This window comes from Symphalangus syndactylus, chromosome 18 (assembly GCF_028878055.3).
Source record: "Symphalangus syndactylus isolate Jambi chromosome 18, NHGRI_mSymSyn1-v2.1_pri, whole genome shotgun sequence".
Taxonomy (NCBI): domain Eukaryota; kingdom Metazoa; phylum Chordata; class Mammalia; order Primates; family Hylobatidae; genus Symphalangus; species Symphalangus syndactylus.
This window is the reverse complement of record NC_072440.2, coordinates 42,218,404-42,243,764: the sequence shown is the minus strand read 5'-3', so window position 1 is coordinate 42,243,764 and position 25,361 is coordinate 42,218,404. Positions and strand designations below refer to the sequence as shown.

The 25,361-nt window shown below is 39.5% G+C and overlaps 1 protein-coding gene and 1 pseudogene across 1 annotated transcript in view; one reads left to right on the top strand and one right to left on the bottom strand.

Moving 5' to 3' along the window:
* The window catches only part of LOC129467455 (atherin-like), a 254,344-nt gene that overhangs the window by 157,153 nt on the left and 71,830 nt on the right, over nucleotides 1-25,361 (top strand). The window lies entirely within an intron of this gene.
* On the bottom strand, nucleotides 1,229-2,852 carry LOC129467970 (syncytin-1-like; annotated as a pseudogene).

Genomic DNA, 25,361 nt, shown 5'->3' with positions numbered 1-25,361 from the left:
CTTCTTATTTGACAGACATCTACCAGGTACCTCTTTTGGGGAACATTTTTTTCAACTAACAAAATTTATTCATCATGATTTTAAGAATATTAAGACAGACATTTCCAATGTGTTGTTGAATTCAGATGGCCTGTGTCTCCAGAATTTCCCTGATCTGTCATTTTAGTGACCTTATCAGAAGGCATGATTTGTCCATAAGGAGCCTGGGCTGGTCCTCACTACTTGTCACTTTCTTTTCTGAGTTCATAAACTCTGTTTAGACATGACTTGCTGTGGTTTGATGTCAGACTCATGAGGATATCATTTTCATAATCTTCTTTTATCTGTTTTTGAAAATAAGAACCTTGACCTTTTCAAGTCTGTTGACCCTAATCCCAGTCTTATGCACTTTTCCCTGCAGAGATAAGTGCCAGTGTCTTAGCTATTGTATCTGTAGGTTCATTTGCAACTCAGCATAATATAGTAATGGAAGGTTGATTAACCTTCCTGGGCAGAAATCCTTGCTGTGAAACTTCTAGCAGCTGATAGTTACCCCTCTGAACTCCTAATCCTTACCTGTGAAATGTGGCTAATAATAATGCCTATCAAATATGTTGTGAAGATTTAGTGAGTTAATCTGGGCAAAGGATTTAGAATAGTGCCTTTCATGTAGTGGAGACTCAGTAGATTTAACTATGTTATTGCTCTAGAATGTTATTTGGGTGGGCCTGATGTCCTGCTTTCTTAACTATTTCCTCAATCTGTCATCTCTCCAATTCCCTATTAAGCATGATTATTCTCTTCTTTAGAGTTTGAAGACTGTTCTTTTGATAAAGAAGATAGAGTTTTTTTTTTTTTTTTTTTTTTTCAGTTGCGAGATTTAATAGAGTGAAGACAGAGCTCCCATACAAAGGGAGGGGACCCAAAGAGGGTAGCCATTGCTGGCTCGAATGCCTGGGTTTATATCCGATCATTGTCCCTCCTGCTGTGCTCTCAGGCAATAGATGGTTGGCTATTTCTTTACCTCCTGTTTTTGCCTAATTAGCATTTTAGTGAGGTCTCTTTACTATCTGATTGGTTGAGTGTGAGCTAAGTTGCAAGCCCGCTGTTTAAAGGTGGAAGCGGTCACCTTCCCAGCTAGGCTTAGGGATTCTTAGTCGGCCTAGGGAATCCAGCTAGCCCTGTCTCTCAGTCCTCCCTCTCAACAGGAAAACCCAAGTGCTGTTGGGGAGGTTGGCTGACGATCGTTCTAACTGCTTCCTGCTGAATTGGAGCATAGTAGGGGTTGTGCAGTTGTGATTTCCTCAGGAGGCATGCCTTTGATGTCATTAACATCGGAGCATGGGCTAGCAGGCCAGTCCAAGGGTCCGTGGTAGATCTTGGTCATGGACCGCATCAGGGGGTCCATTTGAAGAACCATTTGTAGTTTTACAGCTTTGATTCTGGAAGAGACAAACTTAACAAGGAGGTTAAAGATACAGGGTCCAAAGAGGAGTAGCAATATTATAGCTGCTAGAGGTCCTAAGAAGGGGAGAATCCAGGGCATCCATTGGCTAAGGAGGCCCCAGGGTCCAGTGTTTTGAAACTCCTCTGCTCTATGTTGTATTCGATCTCGAATTTCTTTAACTTTATTGGTGATGATTCCGGATTGATTAACATAATAACGGCATTCTTCCCCTAAAAATAAACAGGTTCCCCCTCTTTCAGCGGTTAGCAAGTCTAAAACTCTTCGATTTTGAAGGACTACTGCAGCTAGGGAGTTAAGTTGATCTTGCAAGGTGACTAGGGTGTTGGTGACCTGTTCCATGTCACCATTTAGTTCTTGAGATAGTTTGTAGTAGAACCAAGTAGAGGTTGTGATACTGCCAATGCCAGTACCTAGTCCACCTAGCACTCCTGCTCTGGTAACAAAAGGAAGAATGGGTACTCTTTTGTTGCGGGGCTTTGGTACGACATGGTTGTATAAATCTTGTTCAGTGTAGATGGTCATAGGGGGCACTAAGAATGAGAGAAAGCACATGGATTCTGAAGAGCCATTCAAACAATGATAGGCTGAGGTACTACAGACAAAAAAATATTTCTGAGGGTAGGCAGACTATTCGTGTGGGAGGAGTTACCCACCTGATGCATTGGGAGTTGGTTGTGTCTATAGTATTGCTAAATTTTACACAGGTGAGGTTTGAGGTATGGGTTGTTTCCAATCTGGAAACAAGAGGTCCTACTAAAATGGAAGTGGTATTTCTGTGCTGAAGTTGTTCCATTGTTCAGGTACAGGGATTGAAATGTATGGGCTGAAGTGCAGGGGGAGGCATATCCAACAGTTAGTAGGGTTTTGGGCTGAGACCTCATGGAGCCCAGTGAGGGTGGTATTAAATAGGCTTACCAGGCGAATATGGGTATAGAGGGTTTCATGTAGTTTTGAGAGATCTGGTCCTTCGTAGGGGCTGGGGTGCTATGTACCTGGGTCAGTTCGGAGATTACTTCCTTTACGTGTTTTTCTCTTGCCTGATCTTGAACTCCACCCCCATCAGACATAACAGTATGGGTGAAGTAAGTCCAACAGACAGTGGTTCCCAGTCCTCCAGAACAACTAGGATTAATCATTTTCCCTGTCCAATAATGAATATTTGCATGCATGCAAAGAGTGGCAGAGTTATGGCAGTTGCAGGACATATGGGTGTGGGCAGTGAAGGTGGGGGTTCCCTTAGATAAACTCCTATACGATGGGGCAACAATATTTCTGGAAGCCGCATTCTCCATAGAAACTCTTGATAAGCGGAGCTACTGGCTGTACAGTGGCATGGAGGTGGTGCAGTGAGAGTGAAAGTGGGTAAGAGGACAGTAAAGAGAAAAATATGATAAGGGAGAGCCATGGGGATTTATGATTTTAGTTACTTTCCTCATGGTTGTCTGACAGCCACAAGTCTCCTTTAGCAGTGAGTATGCCATTCACATCATGAGATGTCCACACGGTAAGATCTCTTCCCTGTATTATTTTAACTGCTTTAGATACTAAGACTGCTACTGCCACCACTACCTGTAAACAATGAGGCCAACCCTTTGTCATTACATCAATTTCCTTACTCAGGTATGTCATGGGTTGCAAGCTCATGCTTCAGACCTGTGTAAGGACTCCTAGAGCTATTCCTGTTTTTTCTGTGACATATAAAGAAAAAAGTCTTGCCTTGTTGGTAAGCTTAACACCGGGGCTTGGTTTAGGGTCTTCTTTAGGGCCTGGAAAGCGGCTTCTGCTTCAGGTGTCCATCTTACTAAATGGGTATTGGCTTTTTGAGTTTCCTTAATTATATATAATGGTCTGGCTATTTTGCCGTACCTGGGAATCCATATTCGGCAGAAACCTGTTATGCCAAGGAACCCTCTTAGTTGATTTAGGGTTTTGGGATGAGGATAAGCCAGTATAGGCTGGATACGTTCCTCACTGAGGGCCCCGGTGCCTTTGGATAATTTCAGCCCTAAGCATTTAACCTGCTGTGAGCAAAGCTAAGCCTTTGGTTTGGAAACCTTGTAGCCACGGGTAGCGAGGAAATTTAAGAATGCTTGGGTGGCTTGATGGCACAAGGTTTCTGAACGGGTGGCTAAAAGTAAATCATCCACATACTGAAGGACAAGAGTGTCCAGGTATGAGAATTGGCTCAAGTCTTGGGCTAATGCCTGGCCAAACAGATGGGGGCCATCCCTGAACCCTTGGGGTAACACAGTCCAGGTGAGTTGAGATGTTGTGTTTTAACTGTGGAGTTAAATCAGTTGAAGGTGGGTAAATTTTATTCAAATAACTTAGTCTTCTTTTGGCTTCTATGGCACAGAATAATTTATCAATCTATTTTCTTTCATTAGAATGGCCTAGAACTTGAATATGTTTGGGAATTAAACTAATTCCTTTTGTTTTTTGTCTCTTCTAAACTTGGCTTGTCTGCAAATGGAAGGCATCACTCCTCTGGGAGACATTACCTGGTGGTGAGGAGCATTGTTAAATATTTGGGAGTGTCAGGTCCCACATCTATAAAATGAGGACACTGGCAGATGATCTCTAGGGTCCCTTCCAGTAGGAACATTTTAGTATGCAGTGATTCTGCAGATGGGTTGGCATTCCACTCTAGGTCTAGATGTGGGAAAAGTTTAGCCACAAGGGTGCTAATTCTAGATTTCCCAGAAGAAAAATATCAAGGCTTGAGGGGCAGGAAGTTCCATCAGAGGGCCTAGGAGACTTCTCATATTAAGGAGTGCTTACAAATTTGCTCTCATCCCTCAGCATCTATGCTAAGTATAGTGTCAGGAATCCTGTGATTTCTTCTTACAACTGAGCTGAAACAATTCACTGATTCCACAGAAGAAACATTCTCAGTATTGAAAAACCATTTCTGCATCCCAGATCTCTGTAAACCATCCACTTTAAGCAAGATTCCTTCCATTCTGTGAATAAACAAATAGCTTTGTCCACATATCAGAGAGTCAAGGTTCCTATGCACAGTCTTGTGGAAGGGATAAGCTTGCCAAAGAAAAACCTGAACTGGAGAGTAGTTATAGCAGAAAAAGCATGTTTGATTCAGGACCATTGTAATAGGAGAAAAGAGGCCTCAGTATAGAACTGGGCCCAATTCCAAATATGGAGTGTGCAAGTCAGGATGCATAGCCAAGGAGCAGGGTGGATGTCAGTGGATGGAAAATTACTAAGAGAAAGCCTCGAGGATTCTGGCTAAATGTATGTGACAGGATTCTTGCTGAAGGCAGGCTAGGGTCATCAGATGCCAAGTGGGGAGGATGAAGAATTTGCTCAGGTGTTGTGGCTAATCATATATAGAAAGTGGAAATTTTCTCTAAACGGATTTAGCAAGATTCTTGCTAAAATCGGGCTCTTGAGAATGTGTCCGAGGATGGGGCCTAGTCAAAAAAGGCAGCTCAAAAGAGCCTGCCTAGAATTTAGTCAAGGGGAGCATCTTGTCAGGCTCTGGAAGACTCCTTTGTCTCAAGGTAGTTCTTGGGAGTTTTCCTGTTTGCATTCCTTTTCATTGCATTCCACATAGGGCTTACAGAACATGACCATGGAGGTGAGCTGGCTAAGGGAGTTTCTTTAATTGATGTAGCATTTGTGAGATGAGATGAAAAGGATTTTTCTGGATGAGGGGGAGACATTTTCTCCTACCTCCTTTTCCCCGGATGACCTTGTGTTGCTGCTTTGAACAAACCCTCCGGAGAAATCCTTGGAAAAATGAGACTATTAAGTCTAAACTTAACTACAAAGATTCAAGGCACCACAAGAGACATTAGAGGAAACCTTACTGAGACTGTTAACATTTCATGTTTCCTTTTTTCACCTGGAGACTTGATTTAAAGGAAGAAATCCGATACCTCTTTCTTCTGGAGAAACAAAGATGTGGTCTTTTTCCTTTTGTCTCTTCCTGAGATGTATTCAAGAGGCCCATGAGAGGCTGAATGTAACCAGCGCACCAACAATTTGTTCAGCTAAATGGGCAGTTCGATTTTCTTATCTGCACACTCTACTGAGTGGGACCCCTTGCCCTAAACCCCCAGCTAGGTGTGTTATTGGTGCTCATTCAGAACCCAGACAGCAGCAGCTCCTTCTGATGCTGCTTTTTGTAGCGGAAATCATAAAACCCTTTGAAATGTATGTTGCAGCCAAACCTCTCTGTTTAGGGGAATCCTGCAGATACCTTTTTATTCTTTCTCTTTCATTCTCCAGAGGATATCATCACGGCAGTCTGAGTTCAAAGTGGGTTTTTGTCATTTCTGTGCTTGGATGGGAGCCAGCGATTGCCTGCGAGACCTCTGAACTACAAAGGTTTACCCAGCTGGTGAAATTTATTCCTAGGGAATTTGAAAATGATCTCTCATTTCACAGCAACTGAAGACAATGTTTAAAAAAATTTTTTTAAATATAATCTCTGCCATTTCTGGTTTTAATTCAAATGGAAAGGGGATTTCTCTCTGAGGGATTTCATTAGAAAGAGAAGGAATAGCTCCTCCTTCCAATCCTCACCCTGTTGATTTCCAGTTCCTTAAAATTCAGAGAACTCTGGCTTGTTGTGTCTTTGTTTCTGGGTCTCAGAATCTTGGTGGTAAAAGACAGGCTGGTTTACTGTTGAACAGAACGGGAGGGTTAGGGAGCTTGAGAGGCACATCCCTTAGTTCTCAAGCAAAGCCTTCTGAAGAGTGACTGACTGCTTCTCACTTAGTTTTTATTTATAAGTCTAAATGGATGAATGCGTGGAGTGAACCTTTCCATTTGTTCTAAGAATTGATCTATAAAGCACAGCTAACTAGCTCACTTTTTTTCTGACTTGTCTGCCTGGAAAGTGCTGATCTAAGTCTGCTCTTCTTATTTTCCTTAACCCATAAAAAATGTCAAATGAAATGCATACATAGCTATGATTTCATTTCCATTATGCATTCATTACTGTTGAGATATGGTGGAAACTTGGGGCTAATTTATTTTAGAGTCTGTTGCAGATCGTCTCTCACCCTCTGCTCCCCACCTCATAGTAATCTCAGTGGATCTCTGTGTAGTACACGTCAGTGGGCTGTGTACTCCAGTGACCTGGAGGAAATCACATACATAGATGTCATTGTGGATAGTTTGATAAAGATGTCTAAATGGCAAATATCTAGGCAAAAAACAAAAAAAAACAAAAAAAAAAACAAACAAAAAAAACAAGAGCAAGCCAAATAAAGGAAAACAAAACAAAACAAAACAAAACGGAAAAAACAAAAACAAAACAGTCCAGAGAGCCATAAACTATTAATATACATTGTACTTAGGCAAAAGATTGTGTTCCAGTTTTAGATTTACTCTGGCCTTTTTTAGCCCTACTTCTGCTTCCTTTACCAAAGTTATTTACTTTACCAAAGCTATTCTCAGACTTTCGGATAACCTGGTCATTGGATTTTATAGACTATTCCCCAATATGATTTCCAAGGAATGTCTTTAAATAGAAGACAGGTGTTATGTAGTTGACACATATGGAGCTGGGCTGTATTAGGCAGCAGCTTTGTGTGACCCTAAGCCTGGTGTACCCATCAGGACTGAAAGAGGCCGGGCAGAGACCAAACTACACTGGTCGTGGTCAAGAGATCTTTGTTGGAGGTATCGAGCGGCACCACGCAAGGAGAAGGAAGAGAAGAGAGAGAGGGCTGCTGGTGTGCTGGGTTTTATATCCCTTGGGCCTACGTGGATTGGGCTAGGGGCAGGCCCAAGGGAAGGCGGGAGATGCTTCTTTCTGATTGGCCCTCCTTTGGCGGGTTCAGACAGTGCCCGGTCAAGGAGGGGAGAAGAACCCGGAACCGGCCCCATCTTAAGGTACGGCGCCATTTTAAGGTACCCCATGTTACCTAACAAGGACAGTGACTCCAAAGGTGGAAACTCTCAGAAGATTCAGATGGTCCTCAATAAACTCTGGACCTCAGAGAGACACCAGCTTTATTGAAAAGTTAATGTAAATTCATTTTTATGTATTAAAGAAATATACAATATGATTTGGATATTTGTTCCCTACAAATTTCATGTTGAAATATGATCCCCAGTGTTGGAGGTGGGGCTACGGGGAGGTGTTTGGGTCATGCGGACAGATCCCTCAGGTAGGGCTTGGTGCATTCCCTGCAGTAATAACTGAGTTCTTGCTTTATTAGTTCACACAAGAGCTGGTTGTTTCAAGAGAGCCTGGAACCTCCTCTCCCCTTCTCTCTTGCTCCCTCCCTTACCGTATGACACACTTGCTTCTCCTTCACCTTTCACCATGAGTGGACACTTCCTGAGACGTCATGAGAAGCAGATGCTGGAACTATGCTGTCTGTACAGCCTGCAGAACAGTGAGCCGGATAAGCCTCTTTTCTTTATAAATTTCCCAGTCTCAAGTATTCCTGTATAGAAATGCAAAATGGATGAATACAATATATATACATGTGTGTTTATGTAAATACAATATATATATATTTTAAATGTACATTTAATCTCCCCATACAGCAAATTTAAATCCTAATATATGAGTATGATTTAAAGCCATTGGTTTTCATACCATGTACCACCATGTCCAACTGAGTGGCTTTACGGGCTGAGGGAGACCTGAAAAGGTGGATTTCATGGCTCTTTTCCATAGTAGATTAGATCCTCTTTTGTCTGTTTATACTGGGCCTGTAAATGAAGTTTGGTTGGAAGAGTTCTTTAGCTCAAAATTTAAAAACCACTGATGTAAAAGGTCATTCTGGCATGAACCACCAATCTCTTCTACCTAGGACATTGATGAGAGCCTTCTTCCTAGAATGGTTAGGGTTAAGAGCACACTTTTGATTCTAGTTCTGATACTGGTCCTGATTCTCTTTTTGTGTTGCACTCTCTATTGCTAACTGCCCCTCGTGATGGCACAAGTTCTCTGCACTTCAGAAACTTCTCTAATAACTGAAGGAGAAACTGGACATTTTCTAAAATGTTTTCCAAAGCCACAGTTTTCCTATGGCAAAAAGGCTGTAATAGAAATAGACTGTCATCAAACAACAAATCTGGGGTAATGATTTAATTTGAATTTTTAGTTTGTAGCTTTCTGTTTACTTTCTGGCACCTTAGTCTTTCGTTAAGACTATCTTTACATTGAATTACATTCCCTTTCTGAATATAAAAATACTAAATGGCAATTCTAGAACTGTTGGACAATACAGAATATCATAATAGACCACTCTTAGAATTTATTTTGATGTTATCTTTTTGTCTTCTTGGTGTTATCTTTGACTCTGAAAGTGTTTGCTTTCACTCTCTGAATTTACTTTTCAAATTCCCTTTCTTGATTGTTGTTTAAATGACATTATTTTTTCCTACATAATTGGATGAACAGAGTTTCCTTTTCCCTCGAAGTTTTAGATCAGACATGAAGTTCTCACATCCTCAAGTTGATCCTTCAGTGGGCTCTGGTTTACACTCTTTCTTTCACTGTCTGCTATTAACCTCTTCAGTATTTTGGTTCCAGTCATGGAAATGACTTTTCTGTTTCATCTTCACCCATTCCCCATCTTCTGATGCAGTGTGGCCTCTTTCTGAATGTTTCGATTTGCGTCTCATCTCTCATTTGACTAATTATATCACTCTCATTCTCTAAATCTCTTTTAAGAGTTTCTTTTTTTTTTTTCACTAGAAGTAGTACTGAAAAGTTCCTTTTCCTTTCTAATTTAATTTGTGGCTTTTGTATCATATACTTTACTTCCCAAATGTTTAGTGATCCATTAAAACCAACCAACCAGACAACCAACCAACCAAACAAACAAATCAACGGATGGCCTTAAGTGACAAAAAGATTTATGGCAGAGTTGAGACTAGAGACTCGAAGCCCCAAATTCCGGTTCTGTGATCTTTCTTCAAATGATGGTGCCTCTCACTATTCCCCTAATGAAAAACTAATAAGATCCTAGAATAACATTTAGATTAATCTTGCATAGCATGTAGTGCCCACTTATGGGCATTCAGATAGTGCATTAGGACTTCATTCTGGAAGAGGATTAGAACAGGGGGATCAGAACGAAGAGTAGACTGCCTTGTTCCTCCTAAAATGTACTTTCTTCACTTAAGTATTTGCCAGACTTTGGGAAGATACAAACAATACAGTATTTTCAACTTTTTTTTTCTTTTTTTGCCATCTTTACATTGAGGACTTCCCTAATACCTCAATTTAAAACAGAAACCTACCATCACCTTCTCACTCCCTATCTTCCTTCCAGCCATTAGTTTTTCTACAGCACGTTTTACATTTTGACATACTTGCTTGTTTGTTTGCTCATTGTTGGATCCTCTCCCCTCCCGCCACCTCCCCCACCTGAATGTAACTCCATAAAGTGGGAATATTTGTCTGTCTGTTCACTGCTGTATCTTTTTTTTTTTTTTTTTCTTTTGAGACGGAGTCTTGCTCTGTCTCCCAGGCGGGAGTGCAGTGGCGCGATCTCGGCTCACTGCAAGCTCCGCCTCCCGGGTTCATGCCATTCTCCTGCCTCAGCCTCCCGAGTAGCTGGGACTACAGGCGCCCGCCAACACGTCCGGCTAATTTTTTGTATTTTTAGTAGAGATGGGGTTTCACTGTGTTAGCCAGGATGGTCTCGATCTCCTGACCTTGTGATCCGCCCGCCTTGGCCTCCCAAAGTGCTGGGATTACAGGCTTGAGCCACTGCGCCCAGCCTCACTGCTGTATCTTACCCCTGGCTCCACCCCTCCATTCCTTCCAATATTGGCTAGGATATAGTTGATACTCCATGAAGATTTCATGGAGAAAAATCAACAAATGAATTGGTTAAGCCTCAGAACCCAAACCAAGCAAGGTAATCTCCCCTACTATTTAACAGATGGAGGGATCAGTTTACCTCGAGCTTATGCTACTTGGTGAAGGTCTCAGGATTTGGAGTCTCCTTTTCATCCTGTAAGCAACTAAGCTTTGCAACTGACGAAAAGATGCCATAATACATACAATTAATGAAAACGTTGTGGAATTCATGTTACAACTCTGACTATAAACTAAAAACCAATTCCAGATGTTTGATGAAAACACTTCTTAAGACTCCAGTATATGCAAATTTGGTTAGATCCCTTAGTCAAATGACAACCATGAACAAATGGAACACATACCCTCTGCATTAGAGCAGTGTCTGACAGCTGTCTCAGACCCAAAGAGTCTGTCAGCACTTACCTTGGTCTGTTCATCTTAGAGACCCTCAGCAGCATCTGTAACCCAGAACTTGGCAAACAAAGTAAACTGGGAGGCTGATTTGATTTCGACCCAGCTTGTTGAAGCTCCATTACCTACTAAGTCTGTTTAACGTGGTTGTTATTGTCCCTTTGCCCCAAGTCTGTAGTCTGGCTGTAGTTTGGATACAGACTCTTACTATTAATAACATACTGGGTTTATTATTTTCATCTAGAACCATTTCTTTAATCACAATAGGGATTTGGTTTTGTCCTGAAATGTGAGGACAGATCTCTACACCAGCCATCCAGGGCTTGCTTTTCTACTTACACTGATGGAGATATCTGGTGACTTCTATTTTATCTTCCTACTTTATTACTGGTTTAGTGTGTGCTCTAGTTTCAACTGCATGGTTTTAGTTTAAAAGTAATGTTTGGTAGATCAAAAGTGCTAGAGAAGAAAAAAAGCAACAAGTAAACTTTGATATTGTTAGTAACGAAATCTCTTTGTTTTAGAAGCATGCTGTTTTTTCTATGGAAGTTAAGAAGGATATGAAATCATCTGATTATATATGATAGTATTTGTGATTATTTCATCTAGGTGGGGAAACCTGGTAGTAGGGTTCCCTGTGTTAAACTAAGAATGCTCAAGAGAAAGAGGTTATGAGGACTCTTGCTATTGTGCAAATTTCCAAGAAGCAGAGAAATAGATATGTTTAGTCCTGAAAGCAATTTGCAAAAATAATAAGACCTACTAAAATGATGCTAGATCAAATAATGGTATGAATCTCTTTTGTTTTGGTCCTTTGCCAACATTAGTGTAAACACAGACATACACTTGCACATGGCTCCTATGTCCAAATGTTCACAAAATCCCCACTAGTACATGTTTCCTGAGTATAGTTCCATTTCTCTCTTTTAGAAGCAAGTGAACCCTGAGAGCCTGTGGTCGTACCTGGAGGGAAATATCCTGAACTACGAGTTAGAGATCTCAGCTTCAGGTCCTGCTCTCTGTAGACTCACAGTGTGAGCCAACTGATTCTTTTTAGCCTTATTATTGTTATTATAGTTGATGTTCTCTGCTGTACCAACCTCACAAAGTTGTAGGAGACTGCAATGAGATACTAGGTGTGAAAACTGAGAATTATAGAGTATTGTGCAAATAAAGATTAAGGATTGTTTTGAGGATCACACTGTAGTTTGCTCAATGCAGGATTGTAAGGAGGGAAGTTAGTCCTGATCGTAGGTGTTCAGGGCAGTGTCTGGGAATCCTCACAATCACTACCCCTCCCCCCTTTTTAAAAAAATCTTTGAGGAGGGAGTACACAGTGGAAAACAATTGCCAAATGGGAAATGAGATATGACTTTTTAAATATTTGATAAGCATCCAAAAATCTCATTGTATAAATGTTGCACTGGAAAACTACTTAGGCCCCAGGCCTAAGTGAGGCTTCCTATTTTATTGCTCTTGAATCTAAAAGCCCCACAGTCATGGGCAGAGGAGGTGGAAGAGAAGGAGTGATGGATGTGGAGACAGATGGAAAGAGAGTGAGAGTGAGCTACTTGGTTTTGGCTGAGGGAAAGAGGTGAGCCCTGGAGACTGGCCTTGGCTGGCATGCTATATGGAAGCTGGAAGAACATGCAAGGGCTCCTGCTTTCAGGGCACAATCACACCTGTGTCAAGCCGATCTAAGTCCTGGACTCAGATGATGAAATGGACAATTTCTGCTCCACTGGCGTTGGAGGCAGGGGGTAGCATGTGAAGAGGTGGGCAGAGAATGAAAGGGGGATGGGAGAGCAGAAGTTCCCTCTTTAGCTGCTCCTGCTCAGGAAAGAATATATGTGCCACCCCAATTGAACGAGAACAGATGGACACAAATGGGGAACATCACACACCGGGGCCTGTCGGCGCCTGGGGGAGGGATAGCATTAGGAGAAATACCTAATGTAAATGACCAATTGATGGGTGCAGCAAACCAATATGGCACATGTATACCTATGTAACAAACCTGCACGTTGGGCACATGTACCTTAGAACTTAAAGTACATATAAAAAAAGTCGCTTAACTAAAAAGACTCCATGCAGAAATAAAATGACAAGAGTTTAGAAAAACAAACAAACAAAAACAGAATATATGTGCCACCCCAAAGGGGCACGGGAGGGAAGAGATGAGGAGCAGTGCATCGGCTCTTTCCTATAGGCCTCCAGAGGAGTTATTGATTTATGACCTCAAATACATCTCTTTGCCAGGAGTTTTGTACCTGGTCAGTTGTGTAACTCCAGCCAATCTGAGAAGAAAGTGTAAAAAGAAGGTGGAGTTGTATGTGTGCTTCTAGTGTATGATAGTGTATTTTCCTTCTGTTTCCTAAAGTGACACAGAAATGAAACCTTGCTAGTGGTTACTTAGCAATTACATTCATTACTTTGTGTTTTTAAAAATAAATGAACTGCATTGCAAAAAACTACTATTGTAAGCATACTTAGGATGTTTCTAAGACAGCAAAGGTTTTTCTCAACATCTATGATTTAATACGATGCAAGTGTTTAGTTTTTTTTTTTCTTTTTCTTTTTCTTTTTCTATGTTCTCAGAGATAAGATTAAAAAATGAGGCTGGAGACAAGAGGGAATCTTAAGAACGGAAAGATTGTATGTTTCAGTTTTGTTCATTGAAAGTTGGCTAATAATGGGTAATATAGACATTTATATACAAGGAAGGAATAGAAATGACTGTATTCTATCAGTGAATTCTTAGTTTGTGCTTTATTTTAACTTTTAGTAAGTTAAACATTTTAAATATCTCCTGGTCAGTAGTTTAATTTTTTAAAACAAAATATGATGAGGTGAAAACAGGAAACTTTCTGCATTCTATGGTAAATTCTGTTAAATGAATAAGCTAGTGAAAAAGTTTCTAATAAAATAACATTGAATAATTTCGCTGTATTGAGTTCAAATGTCCTTGGGTTTCATGACTTTTCATCTTATTCTATCCCTTTACTCATTTAGTGAGTAAACTTCCAACTCCTGAAGTGACGGTAGATACCACAAAAAGATTTAGACCAGCATCTTCTGAGAAAAATACTCATGCCTGAGCCCTAAAATGACATTTTGCCAATCTTTTAAAAAGTAACAAACTTAACAAAGAGTTTCTTCTCATATAAAAGTTGGGCACAGGTCTACTATTTATAAACAGTGGCTTTGGCTCACCAATCTTCTTTTTTTTAGAATTTTGGATGAGGCTTTGCACACAGTAGGAGCTCAGTGAAAAAAGAAAGAGCCATTCATCAGTTTATGATACTAACTTGCCCCCCCTCCCCTTCTTTCACTTCACTGAACCTTTTTAGAGGAGTGACACTAAAACTACTGCTACCGCCTGCTGCTTGGAAAAACCTCTATCATCCTTCTATTCTTCCAGTCTTCTAAAGTAGTTGTGAATTTAGGTTCTAAGAGGTTAATGGGAAGAATGTCATTAGGGTGTATTGTTTATGTAGTAACAACAGAATGAATTAAAAGTTTAAAGCTTTAATCAGTGTGTGTGTGTGTGTGTGTGGGTGGGTGGGTGGGTGGGTGTGGGCAGTGTTTTGAAAATTGGTAGTGTTTTGATAATTTAAACAGTTTTATTTTTCTCTTGAACTGATTATTTTGGTGTCATATGGACTCCATTACCTTTTCAATATCATGTTGTTAGCCTTTTTTTGAGAATTCATCATGTTCTTATTGTGTTCTTGACTACATGTACTGTTAGTTCTTTAATTTTTTTTCTTTTTCTTTCTGCAAGAGACCATGAAATGATTCCAGTATGTTTGCTTAATTGTTGGGTATTCCTGTGACAAAGAAGGCACTACTCAGCCAGCCAGAATACACTGACCACCACTGCAGGGTTTCAGTCACATGAGACATCTGGGTGATAGAAGTGTGGGGAATGGCTACCATTGATGAGCTTGTATCTTCTAAGTGATCTGGGGACTAAGGCTTATTTTTCTCCAGGCTTGTCTTATGAAGAAGTTTTAGTCTATTTGGAATAGACAAGGCTTATACACATAAAGGAACTGATACTCAATTATATGTAATTATGTTAGTTGGGGATAAGGCTAAGCTGTGTTATGTAGTGACTCAAAAATGTGATGACTCAAACAAGATTGGAGTTGTTTCTCTCCAGGAATGAATGGTCCCACACTCGGGGGCAGCTAGGCTGCTGGGATCCAGGTTCCTTTACCTGTTGCTCTGTTGTGGTTGAAGCTGGCTTATCCCAGCCTCATTCACATTTCAGCCCACACAGCTAGGCAGAAGAGGGGTGAAAGTGGAGCATGAGCAATGCCTTTTTAAAATTTTTTTTTGAGTCAGTATTATTGCGTTATAATTTACAGAAAATAAAATACACCTATTTTAAGTGTATACTTTAATGGGCTTTGGCAGATTGCTTACACCCATTGAACCACCACCCTAATCAAGACAATGGCATTTCCATCATCCCTAAACATTTCCTCAGGCCCTTTGCAGTAAATGCCATCTACTCTTGGCCTAAGGTGGCTACTGATTTGATATCTATCACTACAGATTATTTTTGCCTATTCTACAATTTCACATAAATGGAATTATATAGCAAGTGCTTTGAGGCTGGGTGATATAAGTCAGGTGCCTAAGCTGTAAATTTAAACAGACACTCACGCTGAGTTTTATGCCAGTGCTGACTCTACAATGCACCCTGCGCCATGCTCCATTGTATCTTGTTTCTTTTGCCCTGTGTGTTGTTTTTGAGATTCATTTATTTTGTTATGTGTATCAGTGGTTCATCAGTTTTTGTTGCTGTGTAGTAGTCTATGTCACAAATTCACTACAGTTTGTTTATACATTTGTCTACTGATGGATGTTGTTTCTGGTTTTGGGCTTTTATGAACATAGCTGTCACAAACAGATGTATACAAGTATTTTAGTGAGCATATGTTTTCATTTCTCTTGGGTAAATACTCAGGAATGGAATTGCTGGATCATATGGTAAGTGTGTCTTGGTAACTTCAGGAGACTGCTGAACAATTTTTGAAAGTGGATATAATACTTGATAGTCTCATTAGCAATGTATGAAAATTTTAGTTGCTTTACAGCCTCACCAACATTAGTTATTATCAACATGTTTAGCTAGCTATTCTAGTAACTATGTAGTGATATCCATTGCAGTTTTTTCCTTTTTTGTCCCCGTACCCTAAGCTCCTATCCATTGTAGTTTTAATTTGCATTGGCCTGATGACTAATAATGTTAAGCATCATTATATGTGATTATAAGCTATTGTAGTGTTTCATAAAATATTTATTAAAATTTTTTGACTATTAGAAAAAGTAGGTTGTCTTATATTATTATTATTGAGATGAATTCTTTTAATATTCTGATTCATGCTTTATATGACCTAAGAAATCTTTGCAAAACTCAAAGTGTCAAAATATATTCTTTTATATTTTCTTCTAAAAACATCATAATTTTAGCTTTAATATTTAGATCAGTTTTCTATTTTGAGTTAATTTTTATATATGTTGAGAGATAAGGGTTAAAGAGCATTTTTCTGCCTTGTAGATATCCGGTTGTTCTAGAACAATTTGTTGAAAAGACTATCTTTTCCCCCATTGAATTACCCTGACTCCTTCTTAAAATAAATTTTCCATGTATGCATGGGTCTGTGTCTGTTCCAATGGTACATATGCCCACCTTTATACAAATACCATACTATCTTGAATACTGTAGCATTATAATCATTCTTGAAACAAGTAGTATACATCTCAAATTTCATTCTTTATCAAAATTATTTTGGCTTCTCTGTATTCCCATATGATTTTTAGGATCAGCTTGTCAGTTTTCAGAAAAAAATGCTAGAATTTATATTTCGATTTGGTTAAATGTACAGATCAATTGGCAGACAACTGACATCTTAACAATAGTATGTCTTTTATTCCATGAAAATGGTGCTTATTACAATCTTTAATTTTTCTCAGCCGTGTTCTGTAGTTTTCAATGTGTACGTCTTTGTTAAGTTTTGCTTTATGTACTTCATATTTTTGCTGTTATTTTAAATGCATTGTTGTATATGTTTTCAATAGTTTTTTGCTCACATATAGAAAGGTAATAATTGTGTATATACTTTGCATTCTGTGACCTTGCTAAATTTATTTATTAATTCTAATAGCTATTGAAATATCATTTTAAGAGTTTTCTGTGTACATAATTATGTCATTTGTGAATAAAGATAGTTTACTTCTTCCTTTTGAATCTATATGCCTTCTACTTATTTTTCTTACTTTATTACAGTGGTTAGAACCTCCAGTGAAATGTTGGGTAGAAGTGGTAAAAGCATTCTCCTTGCTTGTTCCCAATCTTAGGGAAAAGCATTCAGTCTTTCATCCTTTGCATGATGTTGTCTGTAGATCTTTTACAGATTCAATTAAAGAACTCTTAGTTTGCTGAGAGTGTTTATCGCAAATGGTTGTTGAATTTTTAAAATGCCTTTTAGCCATTATTAAGATAATTATATGAATTTTCTTTTTTATTCCGTTAATGTGAATTACAATGATTGATATTCAAATGTTGTATTCCTGGGATATACCACCCAGCCCCTAGTCATGATATAGTATCCATTTTACATATTATGGGATTCAATTTGCTAACATTGTATAAACAATATTTTGTTATATGCTCACAAGGGTTATTGTTCTATAGTTTTATTTTCTTGTAATGTCTTTTTGGTATCAGGGTTATGCTGTCCTCATAAGGTAAATTGTGGCACATTTCTTAAAGCAATTTTGAAAGCTAGTATTATTTTTTCCTTAAATATTTTATAGAATTTTATCAGTGAAACTATCTGCGCCTAAAATTTTCTTTATGGAGAGTTAAAAATTTTTATTATAAATTTATTTTTAAATATAGAATAGGGCTATTTATATATTCTTTTTCTTCTTGTGATTGCTTTGGTAGTTTATATCTTTTGAGAAATTAGTCCATTTCATCCAAGTTGTTAAATTTATTGTCATAAAATTGCTCATAATATTGCCTTTTAGTATTTGTAGTATCTGTGGTCATGTCTCTCATTTCTAATACTGGTAATTTATGTTCTTCTCTCTCTTTTAAAATCCTTTATCACTGTAGGTAGAATTTTATAACATTTATTGACATTTTCCAAGGGCCAGCTTTTGATTTTATTCATTGTTTGCATGTTGTATGATGCATTTATTTCTGCTTTTTTATTATTCTTTCTTTTTGCATAATTTGGATTTATCTGCTCTTCCTTTTCTAGCTTTTTAGAGTGATAGGCCATAGACTTTTTTTTAGAATTTTCTAGCTTTCTAATATGTGCGTTTAAAGCTATAATTTTTTCCTCTAAGCATCACGTTAGCTGTATCCTATAACTTTGATATATTGAATTTTATTTTATTTTATTCAGTTCAACATAATTTCTAATCTCTCTGTATTAGTCATGGTTCTCTAGAAGGACAAAACTAATATGATAGATAGATGTATGTATAAAGGGGAGTTTATTAAGGAGTATTGACTCACATGATCACAAGGTGAGGTCCCATAATAGGCCGTCTGCAAGCTGAGGAGCAACGAAGCCAGTCTGAGTCCCAAAGCTGAAGAACTTGGAGTCCAATGTTTGAGGGAAGGAAGTATCCAGCATGGGAGGAAGATGTAGGCCAGAAGACTAAAGCAGTCTAGTCTTTCCACGTTCTTCTGCCTGCTTTTATTCTGGCCGCACTGGCAGCTGATTAGATTGTGCTTACCCAGTTTGAGGGTGGGTCTGCCTTTCCCAGTCCACTGACTCAAATGTTGATATCCTTTGGCAACAGCCTCACAGACACACCCAGGAACAATACTTTGCATCGTTCAATCCAATCAATTGACTTTTGATTTATTCATGAATTATTTAGATATATGTTGTTTAATTTCCAAATACTTGAGGATTTTTCCAGATATCTTATTTTTATTAATTTCTTCATTAATTCTCTAGTGGTCAGAGAATATATTCTATATGTCAATCTTTTAAATTTATTAAAATGTGTTTTATAGCCAAACTATAAGTGTTCTGTCTTGCCGAATGTTTCATAAGCATACAAGTTGAATGTGTATTTGGCTCCTATTGGGTCTAGTGTTTTATAAACACCAAATAGGTCAAATTGGCTTATAGCTTTTTTTAAAAAAGTGTTCTTATGTCTCTATTGATTTTATCTCTACTTGTTCTATCAATTAACTAGAATTAAAATTTCCAAAATTGTTTAGATACTGTCTTTGTTTTTATAGGATGTGAAGAAATTGTATAATTGATTTCTGCTCACATTCATGGCAAAATTTAGGTTACATGCTCATATAGAAGCTGGGAGGTACAGCCCTTAGCTGGGAGCCATGTGCTTAGCTAAAAAACAAAATATTCTATTACTTAAAGGAAGAAGCGAATGATAGAAACTGGCAGAAAATTTACAATATCTGCCACAATAATTAAATAGTAACCTTCTTGGGACAGACTATAAATTATGTAGGAGTTCAGAGGAGACATCTTCAGTGTAGGATGAAGTTTTTGGGTGGTGGGGCTTTAATGCTAAGTAGGACTTATATGCATAGATTTGATGAAGGTCATTCTCCATATATAGAGCAGTAAAGGAGAGTGACAATGACAGAACTGAGCACAAAAATGCATGTGGTATACAGTAAGGGAGAGATTAAGGGGGACCACACAGTGAACTAATATTAGAAGTTACTAGAAAGTAAGGTTGGGTAGGCACATTGGAGGGTCGAGTTAGGGAGGGCCTTAAGTAGCCTGATAATGGAGTTTAGATTTGCTTCAGCAAGCAGGAATTTAGGTTATTGAGCAGGGAGATGATAGGATGGAAGAGGTGCTTAAGGCTGATTTGTCGAGTGCTGCATGTCTTGAGGTAGGAGAGACCAGCTGGTGCAGCCGTCCGGATGTGAGGTGATGAGGTGTCAGTGTGAAAGAAGAGAAAGCAACAATATTGCTTTTTTTCTGTGCTGTATATATTGATATGTACATCCACTACTACTCCCACTATTGCTCTCAGAGCAAGTCACGTGGGTTAGTAACGTTTAATTAGTGGGCAGTTTAAGATCTCAGTATCTTAGTCTTCCTAACTGTAGTGCTTGAAGGTACTGAGTCCCTATTTCAGGTGAGACAAAGCTGTTTTAGAATCACAGTTGAACAAACACATCAGGAAGTTTTTTGTGACTCAAAGACCAGTTCATCTCCAACCATCAGGCTTTTTTTTTTTTTTGACTCATAAAAATGCTGCCAGTTGCATCAGAACAATGAATACACCCATAGGAACAAAAGCCAAGTTGTCCGCCCCGCCATTGAGTGGTAATCCGCTACTATCTCCTTGGGAACACAGTGCCACGTTACCTTTCACATGGGGCAGCTCCCAGTTGCTGCAGCTCTGCAGGCTTTCCAACCTTCTCTCCACTGGGGCTCTCCACGCAGTGGTTAAGTGTCTATGCTTACTATTCCATATTGGGGTTATCATGAAAAATAAGGGCAATGTGAGACTGCTAATAACTATATCATGGATGAATCACAGCCATTTGAGAGTTCACATCTAATTATTTAGTGTCTCTAAGGGAGGACATGGTCTCAATTAGGTTAGGAATGAGGTAGGAGGGGTGGAAGAAAGAGAAAGCCTCTCCTTGATCTATGGCTTCTGGGTGGGATTGAAACCCACGGCTCTCTCTAGACATGCAAACTGAAGTGAAAACTCTCCGCATGAGTCATGTGTGGGCTGCTTATTTTGTTTCCCAGAGCTTAATTTCAAGGTTGTATTTCCTTTGTCACCTTTCTCCCCTCTTCCTTCAAGAGTTAGAAAATTTTAGTATATAGTGGATACAGAAGGGAGGAAGGAAAAAAGGAAGGAAAGAAGAAGAGAAAGGAGGAAGGATATTCTTCCATCATGAAGAAAGTTGCAAAAGAGATATACCACGGGCAAAAGAAGACAAAAAGATCAAAGACATATGCCCATTTGACTCCACACATATTTTCTTTTCTTGCTCCTAAGATTATTCTAACCCCAGGTAGAAATCACGTAATTAGGTTGTATCTTGTTTCTTTCTTAACTCTTAGTCTAGCAAAAACCATGACATTAGTTTACTGGTGCAGCTCCTGAGGCTGGGTAAAGATGCCATGTAAAGCAACATGACTCCAGCATTCCATTTTTGACCCTGGTCTTGATGCAGAAGTGTCTCTTTCATATGTCTGCTGTTTGGTCATTATGAGGTTTGTTATGATATGGACCTTCCCTTAGATGACCACTAGTGTGACCAAAATCAGCTTTTATGAGCAAACATTAAGCATAGTGAGCTAATGAGAACAGCACATTTGGTTAAACAAGTTTTACTTAGTTTTCAGGAATCTATTTTATAGACACAAAGGCATTCGCTTAAATACCATGTGGCTCTGATTAGCTGGCTTTTGGTTAACCCAAACATGCAGTTAAACAAATATGATCCATCTTGCCCTGCAGCCCTGAGGCCAGCTCCCCCAAACTCTGAGGTTAGCAGTATATCTCCAGACTCAGAGGGCTTGGGTAATGTGGAGTTAATTTATATATGGATGGATTACTGCAGATGACCTCCTAGTAATGTGGTAGCTAAAGGAGAATCTACATATTGATCAAGAATCAAATATATGAGCATATTCCCAAATCTGCAAATTATGCCTGTGAACAAAGCCTTGTGATTTTATTAAGTTGGTGAGATAAAACCTGTCTAAAAGTGATTGAGAGAAATTGCTATGTATTTATTTTTCCTAGTGAAGTAGACTAGGGTGCCTGAAAAATCATAAAACTGTCTTTGTGATAGTGCTTAGTGTAGCAATTTTTTGGAGGATGGTAACACTCTTCTCAAATTCTACATTATTGTCTTCTGGTGAATGCTTTCCCTTTTCTTATTCAGCCATGAGAGAGGCAGTGGTCAAGCCCCCGGTTCTACCTACCAAAACTCCCCTTAGAAGTTCAAAATATGCCTGGTGGCCACAAAAGGACTCTTACGTAAGTGTTGTGGAAGTCGGGAGAGCTGAGAGAAGGTGTTGTAGTTTATTACAGTGAGTTCAGAAGACTGAGATCCCAGGGGTGAGGTTGGAGATAACTGATGAGGAGTCATTAGTGAAGTGTGTATGGTAGGCTGTCTCCCCATTTACTTTTCTACCAGCCTACTGGGAGTTTCCACATAGTATCTCTCCCTCCCACCCACCCTCCTTCTCTCTCTCCTCTCTCTCTCTTTCTTTTTCTCCCCCCCTCCCTGCTTTTGCCATGTGATGTGCCTGCTTCTGCTTTGCCTTCTGCCATGAGTAAAAGCTCCCTGAGGCCTCCCCAGAAGTCCAGTGATGTCAGTGCCATGCTTGTATAGCCTGCAGAACCATGAGCCAATTACAGCTCTTTTCCTTTTAAATTACCCAGTCTCAGGTATTTTTTTTATAGCAATACAAGAATGGCCTAATACACTGTGTGACTTTGGGCATGTGATTTAGCCTCTGAGTTTTAGTGTTTTTCATCTGTAAAATGGGTGCAATGATAAAACTATGCTGGCAGGTTGACGTAAGGATACTGGTACTGGTGCAGTTCCAAGGGCCTCATGCAGAGTTGGCACTTAACAAATAGCAGCTGTTATTTTCTGTTGTATGAGTTGGTATTGTTTCCTTTTTACAGAGGGATTTACAGAGAAACAGAAGTTAAATGTCCTGTAATAAGTTATCAGTAGTGCTGAGAATGCCTTAAGCATCTTTGGTAGCAATGGCCTGTGTTTACTTGCATTAAAGAGAATAAAAGCACAAAGTACTATTTCAGGACTATTTATGCTTGTCAGCTGCAACAGAAGTACTGTACACAGTGGAACACATGGGATTCCAGAGGCTGCATGTGCCTGCTATTTCTTAGGCAAAAATGTCCAAGTGCACATGTATTACACTGAAAAAGATATTTATGTGTATTTGGGCCTTGTGGAGGGCATCTTCAATACTGCAGGTTTAGAAGTCATTATTAATACCTTTGTCCTACAGTTACCTTCCTCAAATCAATTTTTTTTCATTGGACATTCCTACATACTATATAATTCTTTTGGGTTGCTGGAGCATGAAATAGGGTTTTTCCTTTCTTATTTTCATGAGCAAATGTGCAGGGTACACACAAATCTTAGTCAATTTGCATCATCCAGACCAGTCCAGCTCCTCTCAGAATGCTCTTGAATCTCATTTGCCATTGGAAAAAAAAAGTTTAAAACTGTGTAAGATGGTATGACTTCAGTGTTTGAGAAGTCTGCCTTGGCTGAATATCTAATCCCATGAACGAGGGGAAATAAAACATTCATTGTTACCAGAACAACACTGGCTCTGAGACATTGGGCCAAACATGTCCACTTAGACAGCAAATGCCTCAGCAAGCGGCAGATCACAATGGGCAGAGAGACAGTTTCCTAGCAGGACCCTGGGAAAGCCCAGTGGCCCTCAGGTGGGAATAATTCTGGAGAAAGGGTGCCAGTACAGCAGGAATGCTAGCTAGGAGGGTCACCAATGTGGTGGGAGGTACAACAGAAAGATTGGAGCTTGAAATTTGAGAATAAAGCTTAGTTTTCTAATAACCTTGGGGGGATGGGTAAATATCTTATTCATCCATCCATATATTTATTAATCTACTCACTTATCCATCCATCCATCCATCCATCCATCCATCCATCCATCCATCCAATTACTCTCTTTGGAGAAGGCTAAAACACTTTGATGTATTAGTAATACATTGTTCTAGAAAAAAGAGAGGATGTTTTATGGGTGTCCTTGAGTTGAAAGGCTATGGCTTTCTGAAGACAGGCTTACTTAGTTAGTAATCACTCTGGATTTCAGGGGATGGACTTCATAAAATGCTGTTTTAGGAAGAGATGAGGCGTCTTAGAGAAATTAAGTTTGAGTGAGCTGCAAGGAATTCTCAGGACACCATCTGAATTTTTTTTTTTTTTTTGAGACAGAGTTTCACCCTTCTTTTTTTTTTGAGAGGGAGTCTTGCTATGTTGCTGAAGTGCAGTGGCACGATCTCGGCTCACTGCAACATCTGACTCCCTGGTTCAAGCAATTCTCCTGCCTCAGCCTCCCAAGTAGCTGGGATTACAGGTACGTGCCACCACACCCAGCTAATTTTGTGTTTTTAGCAGAGTTGGGGTTTCATCATGTTGGCCAGGCTGGTCTTGAACTCCTGACCTCAGGCGATCTGCCCGCCTCAGCCTCCCAAAGTGCTGGGATTACAAGCATGAGCCACTGCAACTGGCCCCCATCTGAATTTCTTGAAGTCTCTATGGATGATGAGGATTAATCTTACTTGTGATTTGCAAAGGACTCTGCCATCATTCCATTGCTGTGGGGCTCCACCTAGCAGTTCACAGATGATTCTCTTTGAAATGACTAACAAAACAAATACAGTCAGTCCTTGGTATCTATGGATTCCACAATCATAGTCAACCAACTGCAGATTGAAAATATTTAAAAAATTGCACCTGTACTAAACATGTAGAGACTTTTTTCTTTTTATTATTCCCTAAACAATAGAGTATAACAACTATTTCATAGCATTTACATTGCATTAGACATTATAAGTAGTCTAGTGATGATTTAAAGTATACAAGAGGATGTGCATAGGTTAGGTGCAAATGCCATGTCACTTTATATCAGGGACTTGGGCATCCCTAGACTTTGGTATCTGTGGGGCCTAGAACCAATCCCCCATGAATACGGAGGGGGGACTTTACCTTAGAAAATCACTTGTCACAACAACACCTCGATGTTTAATGGGTATTTTCCCCTTAATGAAGCTGAGACGAAGGAAGACTTAATCCTGAGTTTGTCACATTAAGACCTCAGTTCTCCCAGCCACAGGAGCTGCTTCCAAATCTATGAAGATTCTTCTTTGTCCAATCTGGACCCAGCTTCAATCCATGAACAGTCATGGTGCTCTGATCACGTCACTTCTCTGCTCAGGAACAGACAACATCTTTCAAATTTTTTCAAAATAAAGTCTAAATGTCTTCATATGGTATTTGAGATCTTCCCCTTCATGAATCCTATACTCCAGATGAACAGAACTACTTATATGGGCTCCCACTGTGCCACAGTATCCCCTCCCTGTTTTCACTCATTCTAGTTTCACTTTGAAATGCTCTCCTCCACATCTCTCTAGTGTCAAATCCTACTCATCTTTCAAGGTTTGTCTCCCCTGGGAAGCTTTCTCTGACCTCTCTTCTGGAAATAACTTCTTTCCTACTCTTAATTCACACAGAATTTGGTTTCTATCCTTCTTGTTTACAATACTGCTTCTCATACTTTCCTCATAATGAGACTCACCTGCAGGTACTTGTTTAAAAAAAACCCAAAACCTGGGCCTGGTCCCAGACCTACTGAATGAGCAAAAGTCTCAAAAGAAGGGGCCTGGGAAGCAGTATTTTTAACAAATGCTCCAGGTGAGTCCTTATTTTTTATTTTATTTTACTTTATTATTTTACTTTGAGTTCTGGGATATATGTGCAGAACATGCAGGTTTGTTTCATAGGTATACGTGTGCCATGGTGGTTTGCCGCACCTATTAACCCATGGTCTAGGTTCCGTCCTCTCGCCCCCCCATCCCCCAACAGGCCCTGGTGTGTGTTGTTTCCTTCCCTGTGTCCATGTGTTTTCATTGTTCAAC